The 25,306-nt window shown below is 37.1% G+C and overlaps 1 long non-coding RNA gene across 4 annotated transcripts in view; it reads right to left on the bottom strand.

The window, feature by feature from the left end:
* Positions 1-25,306, bottom strand: part of LOC118568861 — a 77,343-nt gene that overhangs the window by 9,781 nt on the left and 42,256 nt on the right. For 2 of the 4 annotated variants that reach the window (XR_004942992.1, XR_004942989.1), the window contains one exon: positions 15,073-15,253. This is a non-coding gene — a long non-coding RNA (uncharacterized LOC118568861). Of the gene's footprint in view, positions 1-425; positions 2,417-15,072; positions 15,254-20,775; positions 20,806-25,306 lie in introns of those variants that run through there. The other 2 variants (XR_004942990.1, XR_004942991.1) reach the window with 2 other exon arrangements.

Here is a 25,306-nt window from a genome sequence, read left to right as displayed (position 1 = left end):
CTACACTTAGGCATTAAGATGATTGTAAGAAGGGAATATTTTAATCCATAGATTACTGATCATGAGAACAAGAATTAGTCTACTGAAGGTTGTTTGTTCCCACAAGCATTTGCCCTCACTTGCACTTATGGCCCCACATAACATAATTTAAAAACACAAAGAGTTAAACTGGAAGAACCAATATCAATCTGATGCCTGATTTTGTTACATCTATTTGTCTAATGCTTTAGGGGTATATTGTGGAATGAACCTGTAGAAAAACAAGGTGAATTAACAACAACAACAAAAGCTGAGTTTGGTTCTTACCACACACTAAAAAGTGGAAAAGGAATTTTTAATTTCTTACAATAAAACGTATGAAATAATTCATTGGTAATTCATTTACAATAAGCCATAAATAAATTTAAAATAAGAAAAATGGGTAATGTTTTAAATAAACATTGTCTACAAAAAAAAACAACATGAAGAAATATATAGATAATCCATAGAGAAACTAGTTATACTAGCCAGAGTTGTCACCAGTAAAATAAATATTTATTAAATGAGGTTTTATCACATTGGCATATAGGAAGCAGCCTGTGTGATTCAAATATGGCTGTCTTCACACTGAACATGCTAATAACCCAGAGCTGTTTAGACCAGGAGAGTTGATGTCTTTGCACTCCAAATCTGGAAGAGAGGTCCCATGGATTTCTGGAAATCCACTGGTCTTCAGTCACATTGAGTATCCTAAGTCAGAGCTATGTTTTGATGTCAGTAAAGGATAGAGTAGAAACAGCAGCAACAGAATAGAACTTAATAATGATGTTAGAAGGCAAACAGGCTTAAGAGAAAGCAGGAGCTGTCCCTTTGGTCTTCCATGCAAACGGGTCACAACTGAAAGGCACCACTCACATTCAGGGTGAGACTTCCTGATTTAGATAGTGCAATCACAAAAATCTCTTACAGGCATTCCCACAAGTTAATGTCATCCAGACAACCACACTTGGTGGATCTAAACCCTGTCAGGTTGACAATTAATATTGACTATCATGTTAGTTGTTTAAGAAGAAGGCTCTGAACAGACAGTAATGTCTAGAATATATAGAGACTTGGAAATCCTTAGAGGAAGAGATATTAACATATATAAACAGCAGGGTATTGGCCCTGCTGTTCACATATGTTATTACATTTCCTTAATTTTATTGCTTTGTTCCTTGATTTATTTTTCCTCTTTTAAAATACAAACATTAAATCCTTTTTTCACATCCAAACCACTATTTGTCATCCTCTTATTCCTCCTCCTCCTCCTCTTCCTCTTCTCCTTCTTCTTCTGTTAATCTGACAGTGCTAAGATTAAATCTCATAGTAGTTTTAATGTTCTATCATGTAAACCTGGTGAAGATTTTTACCCAGTAAAATCTTCTTCATTCAAATAACGGTATCCATTGACACATAGAAACTTTCTAGTTACCAGTAATCTCATTTGCCAATCATTGATTTTTAATTCCTGTGCTACTGGGAGCTGTTAAGAAAGTTCTTTACTGTGTCCAGAAGTTCAAAACTAGCTTGGTAAGATATGCCTACTGATGCAGTAATGGCACACAAGTTATGGGAGCAGCAAAACACTTTCTGATTGACTTCAAGGCCAACAATACAAGGTGGGATCCATACCTGGGACCATTATTATGACCAAGAACCTGTGCATGGAAAGGTCACAGGCAACAAGGGAGGACCTGCTATTATTTGGTATGGCATTTTCAAATACAGATGATATTGCTTGGAAATAATTACACTGTTTTTGTTATTTTTTAATTATCTAACTTATCACTTAAATACTTTGTCAGAGTGAAAACAACAGGACAACTCTTTGAAACATATAAATTGCTCCTTTGTGTTTATTCTATAACTCTGCATACATCACAGTCCATGTATCTCTGTTCTTCAGAAAGCACTATCACATGTGATGCATTTCCCAACTTTATAGTGCCTCCACCTTTAAGATACCTCACAGCATTTGACTTCAGATAAGAATGCCAACAATTCTTTTCTTGCATATTGCTGTCAAGACTAATTTTTGAACTACCTGGAAATCCAATTGCAAATATATCTCCCCAGCTCCAACACTGACCATGTATCTCCTTTTGAGGTCACTAAAAAGCACTGCTTGATTGTTTTTGTTGTTATTTCATTATTTGAAGAATAATATGGTTATATTTCTTCACTTGTAAATGTCTCTCGTAGATCATGAGAGGCAGCAAAGCCACACTGCACTGTCAGATATTCCCTAACAATCTCATCCTCCATCTTCCTGTCCTGTTCTCAGCATTATCCTCTGAGCCAGACATGCTTCTTCTGTAGTAGGAATCTGTACACCTGTACGGTGCTGTTCTCCACTTTCAGCTCTCTATGCCCTCCCTCTCATTTGGAAAGGTCTCTGCAAAAAAGTCAATTATTCAGTGTCAACCTCTGCCATGCTTAGGCATTAACTTGTTTTGTTGAGTTTCCCATAATACTTCATTGCAATGGGAATTACATATTTTACTAATGATGTGTGTGCTGTCTGTTTTTCCTAGCAAAATATAAGCCTCCCGGGAGCAGAAACAATGTTTGCTGTATTCACAGCATTTTCTCCAGTGAGTAGAATATTGCCTAATGCTAGCTAAATGTCTGCTTGTTTTATCAATGATAACTGCATACTGCTCTGCTTGGACACTAAAAGTGGAATGATGAACAATTTATTCCTATGGAATTAAGTAAAAGCTAAAGAAACAAAATTGATTTCATAGATATTTTTCCTTAGAAAGAATTATTAATATAATCCTCTTTTTAAAAGCAGCCTTTTAACTTCATCTTGCAAACTTCAGGCTGAGCTATGCCTGTATTTGTATTGGCAATGTATTTGATGGGCCTTTTGGCCAATTTTGAGGACCACTGATTCATAGTATAGTTTAACTAAATCAGAGGAAGCAAAATACAGTCACTTTGTGCATGACCAATGTATTGCGTGGCAGTAATTCATCAGCACTAAGGCAAAGCCACCCATTGCTTCAGGAGCAAAGCCATAGCTTTCTGTTACTGCAATCACTTTATAGCAGAGCTTGGCAGTGATGGATAAGTATATCAAAAGAATGAGAATTTTGTGCAGTGATATTGTAGAGCAGCCTTTCAAATAGCTACCTGTCTTTTCCCAATGAGAACCTGTCACCTAAGTACTGCTCAGTGATAAATAATGAAGGGTGAGGTCCATTTTCTCTGTGAATCAATGTGTCACTTGAGAGCATATCACCTAATCATTTGATCCAGATTCATCAAGTAGAAAGGTTCATAGATTGTATTCATCCTAGTGCTAATTATAGACTCACAATTTATGATTACTTTCTTAGCCATAGTTTAAAGTGGCTATTTCTATTTTGCCAATTTTCCATTTATAAAATGTGTGCACATTTGTAATCCAGTATATATGAGAAGAGCTTGTACAGGTGACTAATGAAGAAGTAGGTTGTTATTAACAGAACATGGGCAATGCCCAAGCATGTGAGAGCTATTGAGCATAATTCCTGGCCAAATAAGCCTGTGTTTTGCATCTATCATTATCCTGCCAAATCACAAATGTATTAAATTAGAAAAATGCAAAAGCAAGACAAAACCACAAAGAAGAAAGCGTTATGAAACTCACATCCTGCATTTAGCATAATAGGTTGTACTCATACTCTCATATAAGCCTTAAGGAAGAAATCTAACCAAAATGTTTTCTTTTTCCATAAAGAAAAGAGTTTTATTTAATACAAAGATCTTGAGATTTGAGGCCATGGCAGCAGCATCTGCTGGGCTCCAGTTGGGTTATTATATCTGTATCATAGCAAGGCAAATGTACTTAGGTAGAACACTTGTAAGAGGAAATGATTAGGGGTGCATCAAGAAGCTGAAGAAATTCAAGGGCCAGGTTTGCCCTTTTAATAACAACACACCCAACAAGAACTAACCAGTATCCTGAAAAAAAAAATCATTAATCTCAGGAAACAAGTATGCTAACTGCAGATCTTCTCCTCTCCTCAAAAATCCAGTCCCCAGTCTCACTTTCGATTTGTAGCAGACCACTAGCTACAGCCTTCACTCCTTCTCTGCCCCTATCTCCTATTAACATCTGGTCTTGTCTTTCTTGGTTGGACATTTTGTTGCTTGGTTTCTGTTGCCCTTTCCAGTTCTTAAGAGGGTGTGGTGGATTAGTATTGCCTGGTAGAGAATTCTTCTGGGGTCCTGCTAGGTCTGGCCCCTGGACATTCTGTGTATAATGTATTCCTATGCATTGGAAGTTGATTTTTAGGAATGGGGATAGATTAGAAGGGAAAGGCTGAGTGGGTCCACAGGAGAGAAGAAGACAGCACACTCAATCAGGATCTGCTTTATCCCTTGGAAATGGGGCAGAGAGTAAGGAGAGGCCACTACAGGTATTCTGCTATCGACCTGGGCATCACAGTTTGGGACTGGATTTGGAGGAAATGGAAAGAGATTAAAGACTGAAGCCCCTCTACCTGTTTCAGTGGCCTAATTGCTCTTAGGCGGTCTTGTCCAGTGGGTTCCCAGGAAATGGGACAAGACAATGCCTTAGGGACTAAGACAAAGCAATAAGTGAGGAGAAAGTTTGGAGGCTTAGAGGGAAAACTCCAGCCTGAAAAGGATAACCACACCCCTAAAGACAGAAGGAATAAATAATCCTATGCCAGCCAATCAAAAGAGAGCAAAAATTAAACCATGAGAACAAAATAACATGACTCATCAAACACAGCTTTTTAGTTGTCTCTCTACATCAGTGGTCTCAGTTTCCCCAATATAAAGACACAAAATAACAGAATGGATGCAAAAACAGTATCTGTTGCATCTGACAAAACATCAACATCCAAGATAGACATCACTTCAGGGCAAAAGGATAGAAAAGGATATTCCAAAAAAAGAGATTAAGAAGCAAGAGGGTATAGCCATTTAAATACCATATAAAATGGACTTTAAACCAAAACTAATCAGAAATTTTAGGGAAGGACACCATACAATCTTCAAAGGAAAAACTTACCAAGAAGAAACTGCAATTCATAGCATCTATACACTAAATAAAAAAGAAACTAGTAGAGCTTAAATTACATATTGACTCTCACACATTGATAGCAGGAGAATTTAATACCCCACTTCACCAATAGACAGGTGAGATACCCAGATGATATCCAACAAAAACTAGAAAGAGAAATGCTGGAGCTAACTGATAGCATAAACCAAATAGAACTAAGAAGACATTTACAGACTATTTCACCTAAACACAGAAGAATGTACCTTCATCTCAATCCCTCATGGAACTGTCTCCAAAACTGACCACATACTCAGAAACAAAGCAAGCCTTAAAAGTTATAATAAAATTGAAATAGCATGTTGTATGCTATGTGACCACCACAGATTAAAGCTGTATATCAACAGAGACATCAGAAGGCTTATAAATTCATGGAAACAACATTTCACTTCTGAATGAACAATCAAGACAGAAATCAAGAAATGAAAAGCTTTCTAGAATTAAAGCAAAATTAAAAAACAAAATACCTAAACTAATGAGACACAGGGATGGTCATTGTAAGAGACAACTTCATAACACTGTCTACATAAAGAAATTAGAGAATTTTTATCCTGGTTACTTGAACACACACCTGAAATTTCCAGAACAAAAAAGAAGAAATCACATCTCTAAGGATTAAACAGCAAGAAATAATCCAACTTAGGGCTGAAGTCAATACAATAGAAACAACAGCAAGAAAATATACAAGAATCAATAAAACAGAGAGGTTTTTATTAACTTTTTGAGAAAATTAGTAAGATTGACAAACTAGCTAAATGGTGAAGAAAGATAATTCATATTAATAAAACTAGAGATGAAAGGGATGACATAACATTAGACTCCGAGGAAATCCAGAGAACCCTAAGGGCAAACTTTAAAGCCTATATTCCAACAAATTTGCAAAGCTTTAAAACAGGGATAATTTTTTTTCAATACAGACTACCTATCAAAGCTAAGTCAAGATAAAATACACAATTTAAATGGACCTATAACCTCTAGTAAAATAGAAGTAGTCATTAAATGTCTATCAACCAAGGAAAGCCTGGGACCAGAGGTTTTAAGACATGATTCTACCAGACTTTCAGAGAGTTAATGCCAATATTCCTTAAAATTTCCACAAGATAGAAACAGAAGGAACAATGCTCAATAAATTTCATGAAGCCACAGTTAGCCTGATACAAAACCAAAGATTTAATAAAGAAAAATAATTACAGCTACTTTCCTTTATGAAAATACATGCAAAAGTTATCAATAAAATACTTGCAAACCAAATCTAACAGTATATCAAAAAGATAATTTACTATGACCAAATAAGTTTCATTCCAGAGATGGAGGGAAGGTTTGACATACTTAAATTGATAAATGTAATTCACCATGTAAACAAACTTAATGACAAAAAACACATAATCATCTCATTGTAGTCAGGAAAGTCCTTTGACAAAAATCCTAAACTACTTCAAGTTAAAAGCTCTGGAGTGATTAGGGATATAGGAGCATTCCTCAACATAATAAAGGCAGTTTACAACAAACCTATAGCCAATATCAACTGCAATGGACAGAAACTCAAGATTATTCCACTAAAATCAGTAAAATGAAAAGATTGTCCATTATTTCCATACCTATTCAGTATAGAACTTTTAGTCATAGCTTGAGCAATAAGACAACTTAAGGATACAAACTGGAAAGGAAGAAGTCAAATTATATTTATTTGCAGATGATATGATAGTATATATAAATGATTATAAGAATTATATTGGGGAATTCATACAGCTGATGAACATATCTAAACACAGAATTTCAAAAGAGGACTCTCAATGACTGAGAAGCACTTAAAGAAATGTTGGACATCCTTAGTCACCAGGGAAATGCAAATCAACCTTACTTTTATATTTTATCTTACACTCACTTGGTTAGAATGGCCAAGATCAATAAACTAAAAAGCAGCTCGTGTTGGTAAGCATGTGGAGTAAGGAAAACACACTTCCATTCCTGGTGAGAGTGCATATTCATACAACTACTGTAGAAATCAGTGTGGTGGTTTCTCAGGAAGCCAAGAATAGGTCATCCTAAAGATCCAACAATATCATTCTTGAACATGTACCTCAAAGATGCTTCATCCTACTATAGAGACACCTTTTCAACCATGTTCATTACTGCTCTATTTATTATACCCTGAAATTGAAAACAACATAGATATCTGTCAGTGGATGAATGATAATGAGGTACATATGCTCAATTAAATATTTCTTAGCCATTAAAAATATAAAACATAGTTAAATGGATACAAATAGAAAAAAATTTTCCTGAGTGAGATAACCCAGACCCAGAAAGACAAATATGGTATTTATCCACTTATATGTGGATATTAATGGCTAAGTCAAAGAGAAGCTAGCTACAATCTGTTGAAAAACAGTGTTTAGGTACAGAGTAAAGTGTAACTGCAGATTTTCTGTGTCTCAGCCTGCTGGTGGTCAGGACAAATGTCTCTCACCCAATAGTCCCACAGCAGCTTGGATCCAAGTAAACACACAGAGGCTTATATTAATTAAAACTGCTCAGCCATTAGCTCACGCTTATTACTGACTAGCTCTTACACTTAAATTAACCCATAATTCTTATTTGTGTTTAGCCACATGGCTTGGCACCTTTTCCAAGTTCTGGCTTCACATCTTGCTTCCTCTTTGTCTGGCTGGCGACTCTTGACTCAGCCTTCCTGTTCCCAGAATTTTCCTCTCTGTTTATCCCACCTATACTATACTTCCTGCCTGGCTACTGGTCAATCAATGTTTTATTTATCAACCAAATCAGAGCAACACATTCACAACATACAAAGTGATATTCACAGCAGTAAAGGACTAGCGGGGAGGAACAGATCTTCCTAGGAAAGGGACATATAATATATAATTAAGGACATATGACAGGGTGACTAGAATGGGAGGCTCAGATAGGGATGGAAGGGAAGAGGAGGACAAGGTAGGGAATATGGGAAAGGACAGCTAAAGGGCCATTTGAAGGGTCATATAGAAATCTATAGTAGAAACCTCCTAAATTATGTATTTATATGAAAGTGATCTAAATGAAATTTCTAAATAACGGAGGAGACAGAACAACAACTGGACTTGGACATCTCTTACCACCAAATGAAGCTTCGATACCATAAATGTGTTATATCTAATTGAATTGTTGGCCAAAGAGATCCCATGGGAACCCCCAAACCACCCAAGCTACTAAAAAGGCTTTTCTTCACAAATAACCTATTGCTGAAAATGTTATTTACACAAGTCACTGAGCATGGACAAGTTAAATTGTTGCCTATCTAGAGCTTTCCCACCTACTGGTTAGTGTTCTTAGTAATGAAAGGTATTCTGTACATTACCATAGAATAAATGGAGAGACTAACCCAGCTACAAAACTTCAATCTACAAAGGTGTTGTGTCTGTAAGATATCTACTGCTGCAGTGGCTTGAAACAGTGGCACAAAGCTTATGGGAGTAATCTACCAATATCTGATTTGATTTAAGGCCCACTCTATGAGATGGAACACATAACAAATGCTTATTGGGTGACCAAGAACCTGAGACTAGACAGGCCATGGACCTAGGGAAAAATAATACTGTTCTAATAAAACACATAGCAATAAAAGGATTACTAGGGGCATTTTGCTATGCTCTAAGATCAGTGCTCTGGTCAGCTATCATCATGGAAGCTTCCTTCTGCAGCAGACCCACCCCCAGATATTATGCAGAGAGCGAGCGAACTCAGAACATTCAGCCCCAAATGGGATGTGCATCAAATTCTGCTTCTCAGGCTTCAGGGAACCCTATGGAGGGGGAAGTGGAAAAAGTGTAAGAGTCAGAGGGTGTGGGGGACACCAAGGAACAAAGGCCCTCTAAACACAGCAGAAATAATGAACTCACACAGTCTGAGGTAACATGCACAGGGCCTGTCAGATTGGCTCCTACAACTGAAAGGAGAAGTGGACATCTGCCCTCATCCCCAATCCAGAAGCTATCTCCAACTGATAAATACGTTTAGATGAAAAATTAGATTTATCTGAGGCAGTTTCACTGGCAAAACAAATCACTCTTAATGATAGGCTGCACTCCCAGCTGTGAATGGCCAACATGAAGTGAGTGAACTCAACAGTGTCTTTGAAGGTTCCTCATCATATAATTTCATGCTGGGGCTTTTAAAAAATTACTATTTCTACTTTTTTATTTTATGTTGTTCAGTTTTTTTCCATATGGGTTTTGTGTATATATTATAGCTTCCAGTTTTGTGTTTTTATGGAATCCCTGAATGTGTGAATCAATTTGTCTCTGTGTCTATATTTGTATCTTGATACTTTTCTTGGACACTTTTCTTCTGTTTGCTTGTTTGGTTCTATTCTAATTTGTTTGCTTTTGTTTTATTTTTAGTATAGAATAGTATATTAGTATGGTATAGTATAGTATTATCCTCAGATGCCTGATTATTTTCTAATGAGAGACAGAATGGGGGTGGGTCAGATGGGAGGAGTGGTGGGGAGGAAATTTGTGCAGTGGGGGTGGGACCAAAATCAGAATATAATGCATGAAAAAACTATTTTCAATAAAAGAAAAAATACACTACAAAAGAACTACATTCTTCTCTTCTGATGGTGGGCCTCTGCCAACATGGCTAATTCTCTTCATTGGTTCTCTTCCTTTTTTTTCACAACATTGCTTGGGTAATCTGTTCTCTTCCTACACTTTCTGTTTTTCTTTCTGATTCATTAATAGTGGGACATTATTCATGACAAACTAATTATTCATTCAAACTCTTCAACATATAACTAACACTATAGACTCTGAAATGTCATAAGGCTATCTGGCAGTCTGAGTTGGAGTTTCAACTGGTTCATTGACATCTATTTACTGAAGGAAATATCATGATAAATATGACAAAGTATTTCCTGTTTAATCAGAACTGAATAAGGAACACAATAGAGAAAGTTGTGTGTGTGTGTGTGTGTGTGTGTGTGTGTGTGTGTGTGTGTTTTAAGGAAGTTGCAGAAGAATTATTGAAGTAATTGCCTTAAATATTCTCATTTTTATCATGTAAAATATGTTATTAAGTAAGAATAGACATGTATTCCTATATTTACTCATTCATTTAGAAGCATTCAGTAAGTGCTAAGTGATTGCATGGAACTGAACATTGTTTCCAGTTCTGGAGACATGGGTGTAGATAAGAAGGAAAGAATCTTTTTCCCCCTCACTTTTTGATGAAAAAGACTTTTGTCATATAAGTAAAGAAAACACTATTTTAAACTGTAATAATTGCTAGAGAGAAAATTGCAGAAGAGAAAATAATTATCAAGTAGATAGAGAGGGAGTTGGAGTGTAGGCTGGGAAGGAAATACTGCTAAGAAAATGAAACTGAGTCATGCTCCTAAGGAAACAAAATAATCATCCACTTAGATACCATCTGAAGGTCGATCCATGCAGAGAGCTGTAAGTGCAAAGGCCCTAAGGTGGAAGTATTCCTGCAACATTCAAGTGGTGTTTTGAGAAGCCATTGGAAGCAACAACATGATCTCTTTTCTGCATAGTGTTCTGAACTTTGTAATCAAAAGCAGACTGAAGTTACCTAGGAAAGAGATGTTCATCATATGACATAGAGCAAGATGGTTATGGTGGAAGTGAAAAGAAACAATTTGGTTCAAATGAGATTTTAACAGAAAAATGAGCCAGATTATAGAGTGGTATCAGTTGCTAACATCTTTTATTGTAAGATTGTGGTATTTGAAATCCAGGAATATAGACATGATTTAAAATTTTAAATGCATATATTTTTATGAATATTACTATATGCTTACATATGTAGTCCTCATATGTGCCTTGTTTCTTCACAATTTAGAAGAGGGTATTGGATCCCCTAGAACTAGTTAAGGATGGTTGTGAGCCACCAAGTGTGTGCTGGAAATCAAACTTGGATCCTCGATTAGAGCAAGTGTTCTTAACTCCTAAGCCATTTCTCCAGGCCACAGATCACACTATTAACACTAAACATTAAATCTATATTTCATCCATGTGGACAAAATTCAGTTTTATATTTGATCATCAATTTGTAAAACAAGTGGTGTATCACTATTTTCTATAATTTTATTTGTAAAAAAATTTTAAATGTGAAGCATATTCCAGCATGCAGAGCAGTTGTAAAAACTAGCTGTGATGAGAATCACCACTAATAAGACCAATAGCTAGACACTTTCATTCTCAGGTACATAAAATCATTTACATGAGTTGATGAAAAGGAACTGAATGAAAAATTAATTCTGTTATAGGATGGATCCCATTTGTAGCTATGAAATGTTCACTTATATTTTCTTTTTAAATTGTAACACTGCCTTGTATCAGGAACTTTACATGAACTTCACTTACCTCACTGTTCAAAATTCTTTTCTAAAATTCTTTAAATATCATCTACATTTGAACCAGTACAAAATTTTACATTAAGTGATCTAAAATAGAAAGACGCAGTTAACAAAACTGCTTCACCCTTGAGCACAGAGTGGCACCTGTACATCCCTGTTTTTACTGTGCCTCTCTGCCCTGATAAAAGATACTTACTGTTTGTACAGATCTTTCCTAGATGTTCACGCGGGACTCCTAACAGTGGGAGCATGTGGTGTCTCTGTCTCATTTGTCAGCTCTTGAGACACTTTTCTTCCTGCTGCGTTGCCTAGTCCAGCTTTGATATGAGAGTTTGTATCTAGTCATATTGCATCTTGACATGCCATGTTTGGTTGATATTCCTGGGATAGCTGCTCTTTTTTTGAAGGGAAACAGAAAAGAAGTGGATCTGGGGCGAAGGGGTGAGGGGAGGACTAGGGACAGTGGAGGGATGCGAAACTGCAGCCGGGATGCAATATATGAGAGACAAGAAAAAATATACACATATACATACATATGTATGTATATATACACATCTATATGGAATTCTATGTATTATAGTGTTTGGGTAAATAGTTAATTGTATAATTCCTTGTAGCCTTTTCAGGATCTTACTGCTATTTTATCCACCTTTCTCCTTCTTCCATGTTTACCTCCTTCCAGCTTCCCAAAGAGCCCTCTTTTTCTCATTTATATCAAATCCCTGATGAAAGAAATCTGACCAGGAATGTTTGAGGAACCATCCACAGAGTGGGGTTTGGGGGCTACGTTTAAAAGAGAAAGAGAAGAGTGTGGGCTAAGCTCCAGTATGCACCTCTCTGCTTCTGACTACAGCTGCAATACAGCCAGGCACTCCATGCCTCTGTGCTCATGTGCTTTTCTAACGCAATAGATGAGACCTTTAATCCATCTTTCCTAGATAAATCCTTCCTCCTTCAGTTGCTTTTGTCAAATATGTTATCACAGCTATCAGAAAGATAGTAATAAGAACAACCTTCAGCCTGAGAGTTCAATAACATTGTCTTCATTTTCTCCAATCAGAACCACTAAGTCAGCAGAGGTGACTGATTTCATCTCATCACATTAAGAATGGATCAGACCAACACAACCACTGACAACAAATGTTAGTGAGGTTGTGGGAAACAGTGACCACTGTTGTTGGAAATGTGAAATGGTACAGCCGCAATGGAAATATTCAAGGAGAATCCTCAAACAGTAAAAATAATCCTACCACCCTGCATTCTACTCTAAAGACACTTGCTTAGCCATGTTTATTGCTGCCCTACTCACAATAGCTAGGAAATGAAAACAACCTACATGTCCGTTGACAGATGAATGCATAATGAAATGTGGTTCATACACACCATGGGATAGTATTCAGCTGTAAATAAAAATGGAAAGTACTATGCAAGTTGCCAAGGGAGGTAAGCAATAACAGTCTTACTCAGCTGTGTTGAACCATGACAGTGACCAGAACGGCAAGACATCTGTTAAATGCCAGTGAATGGAAATCAAATGTTGGTGCCCTAAGTAGACTTAAGGCCCACTGAACAGACTGATCCCATGCCTAGTGCTAGAAACCTAGCCACCCACCCAGGGCTAGTTAGGTCATGGATCTTAGAGTAGAATATAATATTACCACTTTGCTACACCAGGATGACTCCTTAACTCCATTCTAAATCTTGTTAACATATAAATAGATAGATAAATATAGCTATGATCCTTCATCAAAGGAGCCTCTCTCTACAGAAAACCATAGCTGGACACAATGGACACAAAGACCAGTGGACTGGGGTGTATCTGGTCCCAATGAATACACACCCTCAGCATAGCTCCTGCATCTGTGTCTCAGGAAACAGGACGGAAAGGGCCATGGAAAGATTCTAAAGAACCAAAATACCAAGAAGTCTTCTATGTGACTAGTTCTCTAAGCTGCACAAAGAAGACCTGGACAATGCCAATGTTTATAGGCATGCTAACATGGAAGAGGAGAATCTCATGGGGTCCACTCCTAGATGAAGAACAACGGGCAAATGGTGACTGCTGAGCCTGGGAGAACTTGCCTTTCCCAGGGATGAGCCCCCGGTTGTTTATCCAACACAAAGTAGCCCTGAAACCATAGCCAAACAAACAACAAAAATGGAATCAGCAAGCTGTATTTATGTATCTGTCAATACACATACACCATGTATAATTAATACACACTAATTAAGGCAAATTAAATTAATTAAGGTAAATCAAAGTAATCCAAGATAAAGAGGTTTTCTATTTGAGAAGAGGATGTGTTTGAGGATGTTGGAGGAAGAAAAGAGGAGAACAACTAATGCAATTATATTTTAATTAAAATGTAGAAATAAATAATATAAATAAATAAAAAGATATCTGTTGTTTGAATCTAAATGGTCATTTAGTAAAAAACTCAGAGCCAGATATAAGAATGAAAGCTGAAAGATCAGAGAAGCAGAACAGCCAGCTACTTGTTCTTACCACTATGAAACCCTCAGCCTAAAGAGAGAGAGTTCCTGTTTCCTCATACCTTGCATACCTTTCTCTGCCCTGCCGTATTACTTCCTAGTATTAAAGGTGTGTGTGCTTCCCAAGCAAAGGCATGAGATCTCAAGTGCTGGGATTAAAGGTGTGTGCCACCACTGCCTGGCTCTGTTTCTATGCTATACTGGATCAATCTCATGTAGCCCAGTGTGGCCTTGAACTCACAGATCCAGACAGATCTCTGCCTCACAAGTGATAGGATTAAAGGTGTGTGCCACCACTGCCTGACCTCTATGTCTAATGTAGTGGCTAGCTCTGTTTTCTAATCCTCATGCAAGCTATTTTAGGGTACACAATATATCACAGATATCTCAAGTGAAAATTTTTTTTCATTAAGAAAAATTTTTTATTCACTTTACATACCAACCACAGATCAATGCCCTTCTCACCACTCCTCTCACTCCTTCTCCCCCCAGCAGCCCACTCCTACCTTTGCCCCAGAAAATATCAGGCCTCCTATGGGGAGTCAGCAAAGCCTGGTACATAAGTTCCAGTTGAAGAGAGGAAAGAGGGATTCTATGAGCAAGGGGCATCAAGATCATGATGGGGAAACATACAGAGACAGCGGAACCAAGCTAGTAGGAGCTAATGAACTTTAGACCAACCACTGTGTAGCCTGCATGGGACTGGACTCGGCCCTCTACATAAGCTAGACAGTTGTGTAGCTTGGTCTGTTTAAGGGGACTCTGGCAGTGGAAACAGGATCTATCCCTGGTGCATGAGCTGGCTTTTTGGAGTCCATTACCTATGATGGAACACCTTGCACAGTTTTGATGCAGGGGGAGGAGCTTGGACCTGCCTCAAGTGAAAATTTTATAAATGCACTATTTTTCCTTAGAAATGAAGTATTAGCTACTTCTTATTTATAAATAAGTTATTTGATTTTTGAAAAAAGCTGATGAATATTTATTCCTGATGGCTTAGCTCTGAATCAAAATATTTTTGTAAAGGATAGTCTTTGTGTCTATAGTCCCAAGCTTCAGTCCACTTACCACATTTCATAGATAGGCATCATGTTTTGCTCCTTACCTTAAAGCCAGAGTGGAATTTAGTCCTTGGTTCTTGCTCATTCCATAAGGCTTATTGCTTTAGCATTTTTATTGCCGTGATAAAACGATACACTGAATGGGGAGGAGGAGGTTTATTTTGCTTCCACTTCCACACCACAACTCATCTCCAAAAATGCAGGGCAGGAATCCAAGGCAGGAAGCTGGAAACAGGAACCAACACACGGGCTGTGGAGGAATCTTGCTTACTGGCTTGTCTCTTGTTACTAGTTCAGCCTGCCTTCTTATAACACAGAACTTCAGTTAGGAGTGGCACTGCTCACAGTGAGATAGGCCCTCCCACATCAATCATTAATTGAGAGAACACCCTACAGTCTTACTTATAGGCCAGTCCCACACAGGCATTATCTCAATTAGATTCCTGCTTCCCAGAGGAGCCAAGCTTGAATCAAGTTGACTTAAGAACTAGTTAGAAGGCTTGTTTTCCTCTGTGCTTTTTCTGTCCCCTGAAACATTTCATCTTCTCTGGTATTAGTTACATAGAAAACATTAGCATGGTCTCAGCTTAGCAGTTATCTAGAGGGAAACAAAAATGTTTGCCATCCCCTCCTACCTCATTTTTCTTGAAAAATAAACATTCTTTCCTTCATCCTGATCATGGGTAAGGTAAGAAAAATGCTTAATTCATAAACTATGAAGTATTTCAATCTTTCTTTTATCAAGCTCCACAGTTTTTAGAGTTACAGTGAATTCAGCATGCAGAGTATTCACTCAGCTATAAGTACTGAACTGTTTTGAAATGCGAAAACAGGCATAGGCCAGATTTGTAAGCTTTCCCTAAACCTTATTTTGTTTTTAATTTTTCCAGATCTGAAACACTCAGCTAGGTAAAGAAGTAAGGAATTTTCAGAAAAGCTTAAATAAAGCAAAGGAGGAAGGGAAAATAAGGGTGTTTTTCAGGAACTCAGAGAACAAAGGGATGATGGTTTGCTCACTGGAACAGGCCCTTAGCAAAGGGCTCAGTAGGAAACTGGGGAAACAGTGTGAGTTGCAGAACATTTTATTTCTGTCTGGAGTGGAGCCACATTCCATGACCATAGCCAGGTGACATTTTAAATAAAATATCTCTGTACAAAGACATTGGTTTTAGATGATTATCTTTAAAGTTATTACAACTGAAGACATTTCATATACAAAATCAAGGGAAAATATTAGCTACTATGATAAACATCTTCTTAATACTCAAAGTGCATTCGTCCCCACTGCTCTACTCAATTGATTGTTCTTGGTTAGAAAGTTCATGAGGCATGGAGCCCAATTCACTTAAATGAATGTGTTGGGTCTTGTCACTGGGGATTTCCATTCTTAAGATTGATGCTCTGAGCATTAGGAAAACTTATTAGTGGCTTCTATAGCGCAGCTTTGTTTTTCACAATAATAAATTACCTTTAATTTAAAGTTGTGACAAACTTAATCTGCTGTAGAAGCCGGGTCATAGATTTGTTTAATGATTACTTACCTCATTCCTTTGTTTCTATGGTTGGAATTTATCTTTTTTGCCTTTCAGAATATCTGAGTTAAACTTCTCAGTTGTTGATTATTCTGATATTGTTTTAAATCTGCATTACTTTATGACTCTCATAACGTGGTGTTGTTTATCCTATTGTGAATTTTCAACATGAAGCTAAATAGAATTAATCACCCTCATACGTGCCCTGTTAGTTTGAATAATTGTATTTATTTTAAAAGGAGAAAAACTAATTCTAAAGCTTGTCTCTAGAGTAATCATTTCACAGCCTTTTTAGCACATTTTATTTTAATATTAATGAAAACACAAGGCAATTTTTATCATGTGTGAGAAATCACAAATGCTATTTATTATCACTTTTGTGTTGTATATAAACTGCTTAAATCTAAAAGTTGACCATAAGATTATCACACTATGAGGATTTATTCCAAAACAAAAGACATAAAGTCTTATTATTGCTTATATTTTCACACTGATGGTCATTAGCACAATTATGTAATGAACTTGTATCATTTGCTTTTGTTGGCAAATTTTAACAATTCATTGCTTTTTCCAAACTCTTCAAACTGCTTTCATGGATCAAGAAGAAAAACATTCACAAATACAAGCCTGATTAAAAAAAAACAGAAAACAAATAAACAAACTAAATAAATAAATACATACATACCCTATTAGGAAGCAATTGAAATGTCAACAATTGACCAGTTTTCTCCTTTCTGCCTGCCAAAGAGAGTTTTGCTCCTTTGCAAAGGGGAAGTGTCTTCATCCTTCAGTGGTGGTAATGGCTTATCTTTTGGAACATGGCTGAGGTCTGAGTGTAAGGATTATGTCCTTATTACATTACCAGCGTGCAATGGTGTTCCAGCCTAAAAAATGGGTGTGCCTTCTCTGTGCTTCTGTACTCTCCCCCCTCCTCATATTCCCTCTGTCCTCCACTCATTCTCTGTTTCTGTCTGTCTCTGTCTCTCTCTCTCCCTCCCTCCCTCCTAATAAAGCTCTAGAAAGGTAACCATGATTCTTCCAACACCACTCTCTTCCGTCAGCATGGCCACCGCTTAACCAACACTGAGAACCAAGAAAGAAAGGGAAAAAAATAGCTCCAACTAATCTCTGAAGCAGGTCCTATGTGAACAACATTCACCCTAGTCTTAGATAATACAAGTCTGTCTCCATGAAGGGGTGTTTTCCTACCTATTAATATATAATGGCTTGGTTATGACAAATGTTGGGTCTACTATGAGTTAAGGGTTTTCTCCAATTGAATAAGATGTATATGAGAGTTTTTCAGAGTTTACGTCTACAAAATTCTCCCACATAAAATGCTTAGAAATATAAGAAATTTAAAACTATGAGCCATCTTATCTAGTTAGGGCTGTGAGTGCTTCAATGGGTCTCCTCCTGGCTCTACAGTGCATTCTGCTAAGAGAAAAAAAAAAGAAGCTGTAGAATATGTCTTTCAGGAAAAGAATAAGGTTGGACTAATCTGCATTAATCATAGGATACCCCAAAGGCAAAAGATAAAAGAAATAATAATAAAGCTCTTTCTTTGTGAAGAAGAAAGAAATATCTGCTTTACTCTATTCCTAAAGTGGTCTCCACGGATATTAAAGCAGTGTGAAACCTGAACACAATAATGTCCAGTTCCAAATAGAATTAATATACATTGAATCCCCACGCCCCGCACTACCAGGCCAGAGATGGTGGATGATAACAAAGAAACAGTGTGTCTTCCTCATAAATCAGGGTAGATTCACATATCAGCTTTCAATGTTGTGACGACATACACAAGACCTGTGTGAGCCCAAGCCAGACCAAATCTCAGCATGGAGAAAGGAGTTGGGGGTGAAGGACTATCCTTACTAGAGGAACTATTGGTGATTCTTAAGCTGCTGGGAGAAGAAGGTTCCCTTTTCTCTAAGAGAAATGTAGTCCTTTCATTTCTAAGAATATTGATCATAATTGATCTTTGTTGGGTCCAGGTCTTGCAATAATGGGGGACATACAACAAAAGTCTATTAAACCAGAGCAAACTTAATTCTAAGAAAAATAAAAATAAAAAAAACAAAAAAGTAAAACACCATGGGGTACAACAGGTTATCAGCTAGCTGAGACCACAGCTAATATTGGAATTCTGAGGCTGTGGCAGCTTGAGGGAGGCTATGAGTCTCCTTTTGTAGTAGGGGGTAAGCATGAGACATAAACAAACTTTTACAATTTTGAAGTTAAACTTTTATAGGCAAATTGTTTTAAATTTTTATGGTTATATTTACATATCCCTGTAGCCCTTCTTGACTCAGTTAATTGATATTTGCCCAAACCTGCAACTTCTCCTGACATAGCTGGGCTCCCATAGTAAGGCAGGTTGTCATGTAGAACTTCTTAAAAGTTAACTTTGGTTTTGGTAGTGAGTGGTAGAGGGTTCTTGAAGAATATCTAATCCCAGGGCTGCAAAGGGCAATCTTTAGTAAAAGAAAACTAACATTTGGGTTGTTGTTGACAGACCTGCCCATGGTAAAACACAGAGGGGCCCAAATTAAAGGCTAATCCCTTTTTTTTGGGGGGGGGGGGCGGCTAGCCAAGATGATGGCTGTCAGTTTCCATTCCTTAACTATAATTTTATATTTCTATATTCCCGGACCCTTCAGTCTTAATTGGAAGAAAGACACCAAGTTGGATAGAAAGGGAGGCTTACTGGGTCTGGAAAATGTAAGGAGATGGGGGAAATATAATTAAAACGGCTTATACAAAATCCCCAAGAACTAATTTTAAAATCCTGCATTAACACAGACAAAAATTACCTAGGAACCTCAGCTTTCAGTACTAAGGTATTTCCAGGTTCTGTTTTTAGAGGTTTGTTTGTTTGTTTGTTCATTTGTTTCTTTGCTTGCTTATTGATATGTAAATACAAAGAATTAGCATTTCCAGTCTTCTATTGTCCCAGAGTTGATCCCAGGGAGCAAACATAGGCTGTGATCAGTTGGCTATTTTCTAGGGAAGAAGGGTTTTTGTTACAATTAAGGATAAGACAGAAAAGCTAGACCTATGTTACCCCTCTGGTAAAAGTAAAGTATTTCTGAGGAAAGAGCAAGCAGATATTTGTCTGTATCATCTATCTACTTAGAAATCCCAGGAGGCCTAGGGATGCTCAGAGGAAAGAGCTAAAATTCCTGAAAGTTCCACTCTTCCTCTCCTCACGGTCTGGTTCAGTGTCCAGAAAAGTCAAAGGTCTCATCACTCTTTTGTCCAGAACATAGACTTGGTAAAAGCAGGAACTTGTCACATTTACCGATAAAAATGAATACATTAAAACAAATCCTAAGTCATTTACAACATTAATATTCACTTACATTAAATGTATGATGTTGGTATTATTTTTCAGACCAAAATAGTGAAATATTGGCAACTTAACGTTCAACAAAAGCTGTAACAGTAGACATATGACACAATCTTCTATTCTGGTATGGTTCGCAGGTCAGCCTTTCTAATATTTGTGTGAAAAATCTGATAACCGTGATGGAAAGTACAATCGTGATTGTTAGTTTCTCTGGCCCATCAAAAACAGCATTAAATAAAATCTCCAACATCTGTCTGAGACTAATATACTTGACATCGTAGAGTTCTGGAGTTTTGTGGATTCAGTGTTCCTGCCTCTGCAGCTTCTCTTCATCTTTCTTTTTTCTTTTTTCCAATATTAAGAAATTTTCTATTCATTTTATATACCAACATCAGATCCCTCTCCTCCCTTCCCCTGCCCCCTAGCCTTCCCCCTTAACCCACCCCCCCATTCCCACCTCCTCCAAGGCAAGGCCTCCCAAGTGGAGTAAGCAGAGCCTGCTACATTCACTTAAGGTAGATCCAAGCCCCACCTCATGCACCAAGACTGTGTAAGGTGTTCCACAACAGACTTGAGGCTCCAAAAAGCCCATTCATGCACCAGGGATAGATTCTGATCCAACTGCCAGGGTGTCCCTTAAACAGATTAAGCTAAACAACTATCTCACCTATGCAGAGGGCCTAGTCCAGTCCCACGGAGGCTTCACAGCTATTGGTCCACAGTTCATGAGTTCCCACTAGTTTAGTTTGGTTTTCTCTATACCCGCATCATGATCTTGATGTCCCTTGCTCATAGAATCCCTCTTCTCTCTCTTCTATTGGACTCCTGTAGCTTGGCCTGGTGCTTGGCGGTGGATCTCTGCCTCTGCTTCCATCAGTTACTGAATGAAGGCTCTATGATGACAGTTAGGGTAGTCACTAATCTGATTACTGAGGTAGGCCCGTTCAGGTACCCTCTCCACTATTGCTAGTAGTCTAAGGTAGGGCCATCCTTGTGGATTCCTGGGAACTTTCCTAGCACCCTATTTCTCCCTATTCCCATGATGTCTCCATCTATCATGGTATCTCTTTCCTTGCCCTCCCACTCTGTACTTGTTCCAACTTGACCCTCCATTTCCTATGTTCTCATCCTTCATTGCCCGCCTCACCCCCAATTTGCTTAGGGAGATGTGATCTATTTCTCCTTTGTAGGGCTATCTATGTGTCCCTATTAGGGTCTTCCTTGTTAGCTAGCTTCTCTGGAACTGTGGGTTATAGTCTAGTTATCCTTTGCTTTAAATTTAGTATCCACTTATGAGTGAGTGCATACTATGTTTGTCCTTATGAGTCTGGGTTACCATACTCAGTATGATATTTTTTAGTTCCATCCATTTTCATGTAAATCTCATGATGTCATTGTGTTTTACTGCTGAGTAATATTCCATTGTGTATATGTACCACATTTTCTTTATCCATTCTTCAGTTGAGGGCCATGTAGGTTGTTTCCAGGTTCTGTATATTACAGATAATGCTGCTATGAACATAGTTGAACATGTGTCCTTGTGGTATGATTGAGCATTCCTTGGGTATATTCCTAAGAGTGGTATAGCTGGGTCTTGAGGAATATTGATTCCCAATTTTCTGAGAAACAGCCACACTGATTTCCAAAGTGGCTGTACAAATTCGTACTCCCATCAACAGTGGAGGAGTGTTCCCCTTTCTCCACATCCTTCCCAACACAAACTATCACCAATGTTTTTGATCATAGCCATTCTGACAGGTGTAAGATGATAACTCAGAATCATTTTGATTTGCATTTCCCTGATGACTAAGGATGATGAGCAATTCCTTAAAAGTCTTTCAGCCATTTGAGATTCTTCTGTTGAGAATTCTCTGTTTAGCTCTTTAGCCCATTTTTTAATTGGATTGTTTGATATTTTAATGTCTAATTTCTTATATTCTTTATATATTTTGGAGATTAGCCCTCTGTCAGATATGGGGTTGGTGGGGTTGGTGAAAATCTCTACCCATAATGTAGGCTGTCATTTTGTCTTAGTGAATGTGTCCTTTGCCCTACAAAAGTTTCTCAGTTCAGGAGATCCCATTTATTAATTGTTGCTGTCAGTGTCTGTGATACTGGTGTTATATTTTGGAAGTGGTCTCCTGTGCCAATGTGTTCAATGCTACCTCCTACTTTCTCTTCTATCAAGTTTAGTGTAACTGGATTTATATCAAGGTCAGAAATGTATGTAGTAATTAATCAAAGGTTTTCCCAGCTTTTATTGAAAACATGTATTTTACCCAATAATTCCCGTTAAGCATTGTTCTGGATCCTCCCTACTCTGAGTCTTAACTTTTCATCATGTTATATCAGATACTTGGTTTTTAATATTAGTATTCCTAAAATTTATAATAGTATGGACTAATTTATTTTTTTGAGCTGAGGCTCAAACCCAGGGCCTTGAGCTTGCTAGGCAAATGCTCTACCACTGAGCTAAATCCCCAAGTATGCACTAAATTTTAATAATATTAATGTTACAATTTTATGAATGTGTTAGTAGTATCACTCTGCATTTTAATAATATGACATATTCCTAATTACTGAAATTCTATTATCATTGGTGGTAATGTTTTGGTTTTGGGAGGCAATCTCTACATTTTTCCCTGTTAGTTGTACTGACCCCTGTCTTTGAATCACTTCTTTAGGCCAATGGTTGCTTACAGCTAAAACCATTGCTGTGACATCTGAGGTAATGTATCCAATCACTTCTATGATCCATTGATTTTAGGATAACCATGCATATGTCACTGAAATTAATATTTTTTAAATTGAACTCTTCTTTTTACTAAATATGGTTGTTTGTAGTACATACCTTCTCTAGTAATGTCATTGTCACAGACACAGTTGCCTAGTATCATTTACAAATCTGCTTTTGCCTTAACTTAGGAACACACAGTCTTTCCTTACCTAAAGACCACACCTAAAGCCCATTCTCAAATTTTTAACAATTCTTTATTGCTCTGATCCAGGCAAGCAGCACTGGATTTCTGTGTCAAATGTCTTATCCATTTCCCTAGTATTGCCTTTGTCCATAGCAAGATATTTTAAAGAGTATTTTAAAATATCTAATATTTTTTAAGTTCTTCAGGTATGGCTCCTCAAGATGAAATCATTTGTAAAACATAATTAACCAAGTAATTAACAACCATGATGAGCCATGTCCAGGCATATGTTCAATGTGAGTAAAACTAAAATGTTAAACTGTACCCCCTACAAACCATCTACTTCAATAAAAAGTGTTAAAATTTTTATTTTAAATTCTTCTTAGCTCTATTTATCCCACTTCTGCCATTTAAATAACAAAATTATTCCAGCAGTACAATGAAGGATGGAATTCTTATTTCTTTGTGCTTCAGTTTTCCTAATATTTAGCATTGTTTTTTATATAAAAATATAAATAGAATATGCAATGCATGCATAAAACAAAAGCAGAGGTGTATGGCCTTTATATGAATATTTTTCTTTAAAAATAAAGGTGCAACTCGAGTAACCTTTGAACTAAATATAAACATCTTGACTTTTAAAGGAGATAATTTACCCACAGCATTTTAGATAAATTAGAATGTCAAAAATGCATTCGTGTACTGCTGATATTGGAGGTTGACATAGGTTCCTGAAATGTTACGATGAAAGCCATTTAAATCATAGAATGTCACAAACACCTCTCAGAATATGAGAGAACAGCTCATCAGCATATAATATGCCAAAACTATGAGAAAAACAATCTGGCAAATGGAAGTAACAGATTTTCCTTATAACAACATGTCAATTTACAAACTTCACTATTACCATGGTTACGAGACTGTTCAATATTAATATGGTTAACACTACACAGGAGAAACTAGGACCCACTACCTCAAGCTTCTTTGTAGATTTCCACACATAAATAAGAACTTATAAGAAAACTAGTTTTCAAGAATGTTTTAGTAAACATAAAAGATACCTTTTAAAATTATTTCTTATATTTTTTCAGATTATCATATAATTTTGCCATGCAATATAATACTATTTGTTAATATTGATGAAGTCACTCTAAGTATATGACTTTGATATTGTGAAAAATTATTTATATCTATAGATTAATCTACCCTCAACCCTTATTAGAGAAGCTTTTTAAAAATATTTCTTCATTTTGATGTATATGACTATTTGCCTGCCTGTTCAGCACAGGTCTGCCTGATGTCAGGTTCCTTGAGGCCAGGTGAAGTTATCAAATACTCTGAAACTGGAGTTACAGGTGGTTGAATGCTCTCAAGTGGGTACTAGGAAGCAAACCGGGGACCTCTGCAGGAGCAGGAAGTGTTCTTAACTGCTGAGACATCTGTCCAAACCAGAAAAACATATTGCTATATTTTTTGGTCACGATCAGAGCTTAATATGGGGACTGAAAATTGATCAACAGTAAAGAATTAGAGAGTGTAACAGAGCTCTAAATGGTCATCTATATTACACCTCTCCCTTCCCCAAAGTTCAGGAATGATTATGGAAGGAATATGGAAAGATGGTAAGAACCATAAGTAGTGGATGTCTTCAGTGCAACTGAATTTTCTGGACATAACAATGCTATCACACACATGAACACACAGCAGCTGGGACTGCATTCATGAGACTTATGCAGGCTCGAGCTCTCTAAAACCCCAGCATGGATGAGGGAGAAGGAGTTAGCTTTCAGGAACCTGGGCTCCAAGAAGCTACCCAATGTCTAGCAAGTGGCTCATCTTCTTCCAGGCACCTACAGGCAACTCTAAGAGGACTCAGTTGTGTTAAAAACAAAAGGAATACATGAAGTTGTGATGGGAAGTAATTGGGTAAATTAAAGAGGAAGGCGTAGGAATGGGGTGTTCAAAACATTGGATGTACAGAATTTTAAAACAATAAAATGGAAAACAAAAGAATAGAAAAATAATCATTTGTGTGAAATACTTTAAAGACCATAAAAATGTGCATTACTATTGCTTTCAAGTCTCCTTGGATACTGAAGTACCTGTAACAAAAATCTGTGATGTAAAGTGGTGTAATATTTGCACCAATGAGCAGATAAATAATAAATGTAATATAAACAAAGGAGTTGCATTAGCCTTGAAACACAGGAAAACCTTGATCTTCTTAACAATACAGATAAGCTTAAAGGGCATTATGCTAAGTGAAATAAGTCTGGCAGAGAAGACAAATCCTGCACAGTGCACCCCATATTTAGAATTTTGAAATACATGCACATCACCCTAAATACTTTTAATTATTTATGTATGATTTAAAATGCCCAATGCAATGTATATGTTTTGTAAATAGTTTTTGTACAGTATTATTCAGGAAATCTTGAGGAACTATATATTTTCAATGAAAAAACATTTTTTT

The sequence above is a fragment of the Onychomys torridus genome, chromosome 17, assembly GCF_903995425.1.
Source record: "Onychomys torridus chromosome 17, mOncTor1.1, whole genome shotgun sequence".
Taxonomy (NCBI): Eukaryota; Metazoa; Chordata; class Mammalia; order Rodentia; family Cricetidae; genus Onychomys; species Onychomys torridus.
The sequence above is the reverse complement of the archived record's forward strand: the minus strand, read 5'-3'. Positions and strand labels throughout refer to the sequence as shown.